We start from the raw sequence: 12184 nt of genomic DNA on the forward strand, positions 1-12184 counted from the left end.
TTTGTTGTATATTTTGTTTATAAAGTTTCTATAATATCAACTCAAAGCAACGTAAGATATATGCGTTTTGCAAAACATGAGATATGGATACAATATTTCTCGGTTATATGTTTGAATTAGAAACGTAAGATATCACATTTTCTTTCAATCATAAACATGAAACATTCGCTCTGTCTATATATATAATATTGTCAATACACCGGTTATAAGTCACTAGCGAGCGAACATGATGCATTCGCTCATTAATTAAGTGGGCTAAAAGCTCCAACTTATTTCATGGGTTATCATGAACATCTAGAACTATAACATGACACATACCGCGCTCTTATCTTTTGATAAATTATAAGAATGTTGCATAACTTAAATGAGTAGTTGGCCAATTTATTATAAACCAACCACGAATAATAATTGATATGCATGATTGGTTTATAATAAGTTGGTTTATAATAAGGATCTATCTTTATGATTTCAACTCCACATGTTTAAATAAGGTTTTTTAACTAGTCACACTCGTTGTCTAATTATTATTATTATTATTATTATTATTATTATTATTATTATTATTATTATTATTATTATTATTATAACATAACTCGCGAGCCTACTAGATATGTATGCGAAGCTCGAAGGTTCTTGGACTTCTTTCACTAAAAGATCCAACATCTATTTGAAGACATTATTGAAATTTGAAATAAAACAAGTTGCTTATATTTATTTACAATAAAAACAACTTCCAAGTTGGCCATTAGCATTAGTTACTTACATCAAACACAAGATCCATTTAATCATCTAGCTATACACAGGAGCCACAGAACCGTCCCTCGCGAGCATATTCGCAACAGGCGACGGTAACCACTTCGCCTTACCGCCACCATTCTGCCCATCTTGACCCTGACCACTACCACCACCTCGTGCCCGACCCGCACAACCTTTCTTCAGTCTAGCACCCACACCATGACCCACCATGAACCCAAACTTCAAAGCCGTAAGCACACCAAATGCAATCATAACTGGCCTCACAGCCCAATGATGATCCTCAACATGCTGATACGTATCCACCAAAGTGGAACACGTCTCAAACGAAACATGCTCAACTTCACCCGGATCAGCTAGATACGAATCACACTCGCCTTTAAAAACAAACTTCCCAGGAAATCGCACAATAAGACACCCGTTTGGAAGTATTTGTGTAATCTTACCAGTCGCCCATATTCCTTCTCGTTTATGTATCCATGGAAACCGAGGTGTGACCACGTTCTCCTTTAGTTTCACAAACTGACCCACGGAAAACGGGTCTGCCATTTGAAGCTGAGAACAGTGTCCTTTCCATAGGGTCTCTAGTCCTAGAAACCCGACACTACAGTTCCATCACGGTCTAACGAGTGTAGAATGCCAATAACCGAATGGTTTCGGCTTGGCTCTAGTAAGTGCACCCAGTCACCAGCGGCTAACCCAGAAGTGACCCGTTCTAGAGTGGTGATGTTAACCCTTAACGGGTTGTGGATTCCTTGGACTCGAACTAGAACAAACCCGTCTCGATCAGTGTCTTTTTCCAAACCAACTACGGTTCCTTCGGGTACAGCCATGTTTTTGCAATTGTTTGGGGCTTTTCGGGACCGAACAATATCGCCTACTTGCAGATGATCTTTTGTTAGAAACCATGTGGAGTAACTGCTACCTTTAAGTGTTCTGTCTGCTGATATTCTGTTTTCTAGACCAATCCACTCTCCATCATTAAACACCGCATCGCGTGAACTGCAAAATCAGTTTCAGTTTCACTTATTTATAATGAATATGTTAAACAACAAACAGCAGTAGTTGTTTTTCTGCTGTATACTTGTAATCATCAAAACAGTTCTAATTGCAACGAGCTGGCCTATAAATGAACCGAACGAACACAAACAAAGCAGAATCTTGTTCGTCAACTTAACCGAACAAACGATTGAACAGGAACAGCTACAAGAAGGGAGTTTTCTTGTTCGTGTTCATTCGTTAAGAAAATGAGCATGTTCCGTGTTCGTTTACAACGCAAACAAAAAGTTCACGAACGTAAACGAATACAAAACAACGAATATAATAAACGAATTTAGATGAACAGATATAATTGAGTGGACAACAATTAAACGTAAACGTGAACATCAATCTGTTTGGCTAAAAAATTGATAACTAAACAATATAGTAGCCAGTGATACATTAATTTCATAAAACTAGACTAAATTGTAGTGGACATAAATTATTTATAATGAATATATAGACAAACAAACTTAAAGAAACATAAACTAATGAGCATAATTAACATAAACGAATTATCACGAACATAAATGAAAGAACGAGACATTGTTCACGTTCGTTCATTTAACTAAATGAACAAAAAAAGTTGTTCGTGTTCGTTTGTTTAGCAAATAAACAAACATAAACGAACTTCCCAAAGGACGGTTCAATGAACGTTTAGTTCATTTACAAGCCTAGAAACGAGTCATCTTCGTAGGGGTCGGGTTGAACCACAATATCTTTCACACTGAATAAAATGACTAAGAGGTGCTTTCAACCCGTTTTCCGCGTAGCTAGATTTGATGATTTTATTCATTTGAAGTAAAACATAATTAAACACAGGATTTTAATACAAAACATAATCAAATGCGCACATAGAACCCACCTTTCAAAAGCATGCAGAATATCTGCAATAAGCGGACGATTACGAAGATCATACTCAAAACAGCCATTAAGAACATTTTCAACAGCAGGAGGTAGACCATTTGGAACCTGCGGTTTTTCTCGTTTCACCACAACAGAATTGTATATCTCACCAACTGATTTACCAAACCATGGTTGTACACCAGTCAACATCTCCAAAACACAGCACCCAAATCCCCAGCTATCAGTCTCAACACTGACAGGACCTCTAACTTCTGGCTCCCATTGTTCTGGAGCCATGTAATTAGGTGATCCAAGCTTCAGAGACATGTTCGGATCAGGCAACTGGACCCCACGAAGAAGAAATGGGATCCCAAAATCTCCAAGAACCACTTGATCATGTTCATCAAGAAGAAGATTAGTTGGCTTAATATTCAGCACCAAGACACCTAACATATGCACTTCATGAATTCCTTTAGCTAATCCCACTCCATACATGCAATACATAAACCATTAATATTTAATATTCTTACATGTTAATCTTTATTATGAGCCTATTATTAAATCCACCTCAGCACATCAGGCAATGTAAGTTTTCCTCCTTTAAGCATAGCCATTCGATCACCAACCGACCCCTCATAAAACTTCATGATTATGCAAATTTGTGGAGAGATCTGAAAGAGTGAAAGTAACAGATTTGTGGATTAATCACATAACATGTTATACGTTACGTTTGCTAATTAGAAATATAAGTTTCACCTTTCTAGGGATGATTGCGATACCATGCAACCAACACACACTTGGGAGCTTACGGAACTTAAGGAATAAATCCTCAAACTTGACCATAAATTTTGGTATGTCTTCTTCCTTTATAGGATGTAACATCTTAATGGCCACTTCATGATACTCATCATAATCATGTGACGATTGATGATGTGTAGCCAACCAAACATCCCCAAACAGTCCATGCCCAATCCTGTGCTTAAGTTTCAATAACGAAGCATTTATTTGAGGATTCGGTAGATTCGGTATCGCTACAACGGTTCAAAGGTGTTCAGGATCACCTTCATAGAGCATATAATCGAAAGACGGCGGTGTCGGCTCTGTTCCTACCTTTTCAGCTATTTGCTTCTAAAACTGCATACACAAAACGTATACACAGCTGTCAATTAACTAATTACACAAATTCACATTGACCTAATATCCGTAACGATAATATTCATCTTCTTAAATCAACTAATTAGTAACCATAAATAATTTTCCATAATCACAAACCTAATAATATAATAAAGATATAAGAAGCCTTAAAAGGTAAAGCTTCTATACTCTATACATCAGTTTGTCTCATCAAAGTCACACTAATAATATGTTATTAATCTCTTTATTCTTCACAGTTTAAGCAAAGTAAGCCATATGACACAAATCAATGAACACCTAACTTGATACTGATATAATGTAAACCCTAACCTACTCACTACTCTGAAAACATGCACTACACAGTACACAGTACACAATAAACAATTCGTACGGAATCAAACTGATGTATCGATGATCTACAATCACATAATTACTATTTTTGAATATTTAGGGCTAACAGTAATAAAACTTTCATCAACACAAAAGGAGAGTGTAATTAAACAGTCAAACAGACAATTAGGTATAAAATCAGTTTAATTGAACATACAAGACGAAGAAGATACAATTAGAGTGTAATTGTTAAGTGAAGAAAGATCGATTGAAGTAACGTACAGTTTATATGATAATCGGAGGTGTAAAACGCCAAACGATCGAAGAATTTGTGAATATTGTTGCAGGAATGAAGAGTGTACGTTTGGGAGTCGTGAAAGTGAAGTCGGTTGCAGCAGGAGGTGGGAGCACGTTACATAACTGTTGTGACGTACCACAAGAGAGAACCTTCATCAATACTCAATGTTATGTTATTTACAATTTTACACATGGTACCGGCATCGAAGATACAGATATAGTAAATAGTTAAAAATGTGTATTGGTATTTTCGAAATGTTTAAAAATGGATACCCAATTGGTATCGAAAGTGCCTGGTTGGATATTGGTATCGGGCACGATTTGCTCATTCATACCGTGAAGGGTGTTTAGACAAATTACTTTTTTTGTCATGAATGTGATTTTGATGAGTTAACACTCATGTGATCATTTTTATTTTAACCTAAAAAGAACTTCGTTATGGAAATTGGTTAGAAACGTGTATAGATGGTTTTGATGGTGATCAATATCGCAATCAAAGAAACTAGTTTTGTTTGTGGATTATGTATTTTTCTTCGAGATTTACTAATCTCATGACAAAGTAAGAAATTAGAGGTTGTTTCTTGTTTTATAGAAATCAAGTATGGTGCTATGGGTGTGACTATTTGTGAGATGTTTGGTTACGAGTAATTCTGTTTTTTATTAGAGGACGAAATATATTGAGATTAACTTATATTTCACTTGCAATCATCGACAACTTGGAACCGTATGTTCCATCAGCCTTGTAAATTGTTGGTATTTTTATAAAAGCACAATCGGCTTCTTGGTTTCGTTGATTGTTTGACGTTTTCAATACTTATTGTTAATTTGTTATCGCATTGCGAAATTGAAGAGGAGAGAGAAAAGGGTGCGAGAGGTTGTTTAGCATAATAAAACTAGATATAATCTAATATTATATAGGGCTTTTATTTGTATTGGATTATAAATTTTAACCACTTTAGCTAAGTATACCATATATAGCTTTCCTAATTTTTGTGTTGTCTTCTTTGTTTTCATTGTAGTTCTCTTTTTCTAATAACAAAACCCTAGTCATATTCTGCGTATATCATTGTCAATATACACCAACCACCTACTAATTTATATATAACACGTATATAAGTACACAATTATTTATGTTCAGATTTAGTGAAAACATTTTCACTAAAACTTTTACAACGATTTATTTATTTAATGGCATGTTCACGCCTTCTGTTACAATAGTAATAAACAGGTAGAGAATCACACCGATAAGCCTATAACTTGTAAGCAAACACGAATAATCATAGGCAGTCGCTTCATGTAACATATTAAACCTATTGAATGATCATTTGAATTCGCAATAAGAAGCAAACGAAATCTTATGCTTGTGAGCTCGAGTTGGTAATTTCACATTGGTGGCCAATCCTACTGATTTAAGAAGTACCAAGACAGGTCAATGTGCCACCATTTTAATCCATGTCTAGCTGAGTACTCAAAAGCATGATGATTGTTATGCCACCCGTCTCCAAAGGTTGTTATTGCCATCCACCTACATGTATTCAACATGTCTCGTTAAACCAACACTATATAAGTTTTATGTATAAGAATTTTGAAATATACCAATTGTTTGTAGAAAAATCATGTGTGTTCCAATCTCGTTCTCCCCATATATGGCCAACTGAGTTCACTAGGAATGTAATGTGGAAAAACATTGTCGTCCTAACACCCTGCATGCATTTGTGTGTGTGTAAAAAACTCTTGTGATACATACATGATTTAATCAAATAACAAAAATATTACATGACAAGTTACATCGAGTGTTCGAGTTTACCATAATCCAAACGAGGTAGGGGAAACCACCCCAAGCATAAACGAGTGTCCCAAATCCAAGTATATGCAATAAGTAAGTTCTTTTGATAAATCTATAGAACACTTGTTTTTTCAAATCTTCAACATTTTTATGCTCCCGATACTGAAAAGTATATTTTCAACAACATTTATAAACTAGTAGCATGAAGAAACTTAGATTGATACAAATGACATAAAGTTATATAATCATCCACCTTCTCCATCATGTGGCCGCTGTCGAATAACCAACCCATGTGACTATACCAAAATCCGTGAATGGGACTATGTGGATCTTTCTCCGAATCAACATATTGATGATGATACCTATGGATGCTCACCCAAAATATTGGATCCCCCTAAATGTATACAGAAAAGCAAGAAATCATTTGGGTAAAAGAAAGGATGAGTGACACCTCGATAGCTTAATAGAAATTGAGTAAAAGAAATGATAAGTCGGACCTGTATAGCTTGAGCCCCTAAATAAGCACACGTGTATTCAAGCCATTTGGGTATCTTGAAACTATGGTGCGCGAGAAGCCTGTGGTACGATATGCTTACAGCCAACATTCCCGTTAATAGGTAAACCAAAAATGCTTTCCAAAAAGTATCCCAAATGAATGTAAATGGTGCAAAGAGTGCCAAAACATGTAGAAACAAGATACCGTATGCCATTTTAGTGTCGAAGGACCTCCATTTTCGTCCCACTAAGAGGTTTATTTTTCTTGTTACCATCACATTATTCTTTAAAACTTTTGCTTCGGTTGACGACATTGTTTTATTGTATTAGATATGATCTTAGAATGAGAGACTCTTGGCTCCTGCCTAGCAGGTAATGTATATTACACACTTGCTATTAAGTGTGTGTTGCACGTATTTATATAGAGAGGAGTCCGGGCACGAACTATGTACCTATACATATATCATTTGTACAAAAGTCCAATTTGGAGGATGAGCGAAGTTAAAGCATTTAACTCTTAGAGCGGAACAAGGTGAATTAAAATATTACATTAGATCATAGCAAACTACACGGACTATGACACGACTTTAAGTAACAACATAACCTAAACTCGAACCAATTTTTTATTACATAAACATGATTTAGGTTTTAAACTTAGTATATAGATTTTATTCAAAATATTAAAAATGTTTAATTTTTTTTTAAATAAAATCACCATAAAAAACTAATTAAACAATTAAATTTCATTTCGAACATAATAATTTATTTACAAGTTTTAACAAATAAAAAACTTGCGAACTCTTTTTTAATAAAATACACATTAAAACGTTTATAGAAAAACTAAATAATACTGTGTTATAGATTTTTAAAAATAGTTAAATGTTATAAATTATTAAACAAAAATCAAAATATTTATGAAATGAATTGCTTAAGAAGAAAAAAGAAAAATATATTGAATATGAACCGCATTTATTTGAGTATAGATTTGGGTTGCAACTTATGTGACATGACAACTAGGTTGTGATGTTTAAGGAGGGGCTGCAAGCTGCTTCATTAATATTACAACCCCGTGTTGAATTTTTTTTTAAAACAACCAATTTTATTCAACAAAGCAACATAGACTAGCAACAAGCTACGCTATTCATGAACAAATGTACATTAACACCCCATTATCACTTTGAAGAAACGTGGATCGACTCACTGGTAGGCGATCTACTTTCCTCGGGTGTGATTATGCTATTTCACCGATGGTTCTCTGGGATCTGATGGATCTGGGTTCTTCCACCTACAAAATGAACAGCACCGTAAACTTACCCCTCAAAAAGGGACAGAGGGGTCCTCTTTGGGGTAACCCTCCGGTGTGAGAATAAGTATTTGTGAGAGAAGATAATAATATGTGAGAGTAAGGAATTTGGAGTGTATTGCTTAATAGCTGAATACTCTGTTATTGTCTGTTTCAGTGTCCTCTCCTTGTGGAGTTGATGTGATATTTATAGTGCTAGGGTTTCCCATGATTGGGCTCAGACCTAATTAGGGCCTTGTTGGCCTCCTCCAATTGGTTTGCGCCACGTGTCCTTTGGGACACCTGGTGCTTTTTCATTGGTTATAATCACGTGGTAGCACATGGGTTTTGCTAAGTTGTCCACCTTTCATTGGCAGCTGTCAACATCAGCATATTCTTATTCCTTAAAAAGATACCTTCTGGAAGGTTGTCTGACGTGCACAATCAAGGTTGCCCTAATCCTGATTTGGATAAGGACGAGGTTGATTATGTGCATGTGTGATACGCGCCTATCCTGAGGATGCGCGAGGTCTTCTCTTTATTCTCACGCGCAGATGTTTCATGCGCAGATGTGATATGCGCCACGCGCGGATGCGCCACGCGCATATGTGATATGCGTGAGCATATGTGATGCCTGAGCATCTGTGGTGCCTGAGCATATGATGCATGAGCATGTGTGATGCCTGAGCATCTGTGGTGCCTGAGCATATGATGCCTGAGCATGTGATGCATGAGCATATGTGATATGCGTGAGCATATGTGATATGCGCCATGCGCGTAGGTTTTTGCTTTGTGCCTTCATAATGTCTTGATTTCAAGCCTCTTGTCCATATCTTGTGGGTTGACCCGCCTCGCTCGGTGTTGAGGCGGGTACATACCTCTTCAAGCCCCCCCAGTCTAATGTGTGTCTTGTCTCGCGCGAGCGAGGTATGATAGATATTAGACTAAATAGTTAGCTCTTTTAGTAGTTGTTTGTCTTTTTCTTCTTATTATTCATCGCTGCGCGAAATTCTATCCTTTTTGTTGAAAACGAATCGTCCCTGTACGTGGTTGGTTGTTGCTGACATGCGTCAGTGATGGAGACGTGTCAGACCTTTCGTGTGCTCGAGGTGCTACTGTTGCCTTTCGTGTCCCCTCACATAGTGTCAGGGACACGTGTCGCGCTCGCGTTGGTCCGTTCCTGCGAGTGGTGGCGCGTGAATTCTAGCAGCAGCTGTAGAGTTTCTTTTCGTGTCCCCTCACACAGTGTCAGGGACACGTGTCGCGCTCGCGTTGGCTTACACCTGCGAGTGGGGGCGCGTGAAGTCCGATCAGCACCAATATTTCTCTCTCCTGGGCCTATAAAAGCCAGCCCTTAGAGTTTTTTATCCTTCATCTTCTTGTTTATTATTCAGAGCTTTCCTTTCTTTCCTTGTATTCCGATTACATTTGTTCTGCTTCCAGATATCTGTTCTTCAGAAGCATCCTTTGTTCGTTGTCACAGTTGTATGTCTGATAGCTCAGACAACACAATCTCCCCCATCCATTGCCGTGTGAAATCGTTAGTGATGTCTACCTTGAAGAAGACCGGCAAGGGGAAGAGGGCTGCTGAGGCCTCATCGGAGGAGGTAGGGAGGACCAAGGCCGTGAAGAAGTGGGACGAGATCCCCTGCAAACTGAGGTAGGCCGATCTTGACAGCCTTATCGATACTCAGGGTTTTCTCCCTGAGTATGGCTGCATGTTGCCGGCGGCCGGGCAAACGGCGGCGGACCCGCCTACCGGCTATATATCCCTTTACTGCCATTTTTTCACCCACTGCAACCTTCGTCTCCCGATGACAAGGTTTGTGGGTGCGGTGCTTAGGTTTTATGGGATTCATATATCCCAAGTCCATCCGTTTGGACTCGTGCGCATGACTCACTTTGAGTTCATGTGCAAATCTCAGCGCGAGGAGCCCACCCCTCGTCGCTTTCAATTTTTTTATAAGCCCAAGATCCAAGATTCTTGGTTCTCATTTATTCCTCGCAGTCAGAAGGTCAAGTGCTGCACTGTTTCATTCAAGAGCCTTCATGACTGGTCTGAGAGGTTTTTTTATATCAGGGCTGGTGTGATCCCCATCCGCATGACCATGCGCGCGATCTCTTCTGCGCCTGCGGATGTGGGTGTCTTCAAGAACCCCACTGGCGCCTGGGTGAAAAAGTTGACTGCCGAACCATCCCCCGCCAAGAAAATTTGCGAGGAGGCGCTGGTGGGGGTTGGTATGAGTGGGAGGTGGGCTGACAGCGCGACTGAGCCCGTGATCCAAGTTGACGGCTTGTGTAAGTTAATCTCATTGCCTTACTTCTGCGCGAATATAATTCTTTTTGCTGATATCATTTAACTTGTTTTGTGCAGTCGTCAAGGAGTATGTCCACGCCGCCTATGATGAGCATATGGAGGGTGGCTCCGTCGCGCTGGGCGCTGGGGAGGTTGGCTTCCCCGATCGCTTTGATGACATGTTCATCCCTGTTGATCTGGGATTTATCTTTGACAGCGATGCGCCTGGTAAGCCTTTGTACTTATGCATTTTTCTTTATAATACCAAACTTGGCTAACATTTCTGTTGCATGTATTGTAGATGCGCTTGAAAACTACGAGCTGGAGCTCGCGGAAGAGGAAGAGGAGGAGGAGGCGCCCCAACTAAAGCGTAAAGCTAAGGGGAAAACTGGCGCAGGGGCCAGTAAGAAACAGAAGAAAGATGTTGCCCCTGTTGCTCAGGATCCTCCTACTCAGGCGAGGGGATTTGAGAAAACCCAGGAATTTCCCCCTAAGTTTTCCTTATCTTCCCTGCCTCAAAGAGTGGGCAGACCTCCTGTCCACACGAGGTATGGTGCTACTACCTCCTCCCTTCGCGCGGTGGAAAAGGGAAGCGGCGTTGCGCCTTCGACAGGTATACTTTGCTTATCCTTTGCTTATCTTTCATGGTTCTATGAGCGCGATTCTGATAGAATTACTAATGAATCTTTGCTCACTCAAATGTTTGTAGAGCCGGCGACCTTGGTGGATCAACCTCAAGCGCAACAAGATGCCGAGGCTGCGCCGGAGGTCGCTTCGAAGTCCCCTGTTTTACCCTCGAAAAAGGGTAGAATGGACTTCATGGCGATGTTTGCCTCGCGAACGGAGTTGCGCCAAGGTACGTATTGTGCTTTTATTTTCTGACTTTTTTCTTTTAGATCAAGTCATGAACCATTTCTTTTTGTTGATTTTTTCATAGGAGTCGTAGCTGGCGTACAAGCTGCTGGCGGCACTCCTGGCGCCGGTGCCAGCGCCGTTGGCTCTGCTCCTGCTCCTGCAGGCGATGAATCTCCCCTCATCGGGATTACTAAGGAGCAGGAGGCCGTTTTACACGCCGATCTGGCGGCGTCGCGACCTCCCTCACCTCCTCCTGCGTACAGCCCTCCTCGCGAGACTGATTTTGATTCTAGGTCGCAGGAGAAAAGGCCTGTTTCTGAGGAGGATGAGGAGGTTCAAGCTGAAGGCTCCGACAGCGGCCGCGCCAGTCCTGCAGCGCCACGAGGTTTCGCGGCGCCGTCTTCTCGTGGGCCTGCCGCTGACTTTTCTGCTTCGTCCCCGCAGGTATAAGTTCGTTTTTGCTCCGCTGCGCGGACTTTCATATTATTTTTTTGATGACTTAGATCATTACTTTGTGTTTGCAGGAAGCCGATCACATCTACCGCCCGAGATGGAACATTACTGAGGACAGCTCATTTCAGTCCATGGGTGTGTGTGAGGACTTCTGGGCTCATTCTGTGCCTCCAGCTGAAAGGAGGTTTCAGGAGGCCCGCGCTCGCGATGACTTGCTCAAAGATCATCTGTTTGCTGGGTCGGCTTTCTTTGCTGCCTCCCAAGAGCTTCGCTATGATTACGTAAAGGTACGTGATGCTCTTGCGGAAGCCAAGCAAGAGGCTAAAGTATCTGCTTGGCATCTTTCTGATGCTCGAGAGAGAGCTGAGAAGCTCCAAGCAGAGCTCAGTGAGAACAGGGCAAGTGCCAACACCGCCTTTGTGAAGCGCGGGCATGAGCTCCAGGCTGCGCGGGAGAAGCTTCAGGCAGCCGAGGCGGACGCGGCCAAGTACGAGCGTAGAGTGCGTGACTTGGAGCTGGACGCGGAGGCGCGTGACCAAGCTCTTGTCCAGTCTATAACTGACAAATCATCGCTGGAGAGTGAGGTTGCGCGCCTGAAGAGGGAGCTGGCGGCCGCGCA

General features: G+C 40.4%; 1 pseudogene across 1 annotated transcript; it reads right to left on the bottom strand.

The window, feature by feature from the left end:
* Positions 1 to 685: 685 nt before the first annotated feature.
* Positions 686 to 4570, bottom strand: LOC143560316 (protein KINASE OF THE OUTER CHLOROPLAST MEMBRANE 1-like; annotated as a pseudogene). Its single transcript, XR_013140100.1, has 5 exons — positions 4384 to 4570; positions 3394 to 3771; positions 3203 to 3308; positions 2657 to 3128; positions 686 to 1755 (listed from the first exon to the last, which is right to left on the bottom strand). The product of XR_013140100.1 is annotated as a protein KINASE OF THE OUTER CHLOROPLAST MEMBRANE 1-like (transcript).
* Between the last annotated feature and the right edge of the window lie 7614 nt (positions 4571 to 12184).

This window comes from Bidens hawaiensis, unplaced genomic scaffold, assembly GCF_021521415.1.
Source record: "Bidens hawaiensis isolate Kalapana, Puna unplaced genomic scaffold, B.hawaiensis_p1.1 tig00020322_1, whole genome shotgun sequence".
Taxonomy (NCBI): domain Eukaryota; kingdom Viridiplantae; phylum Streptophyta; class Magnoliopsida; order Asterales; family Asteraceae; genus Bidens; species Bidens hawaiensis.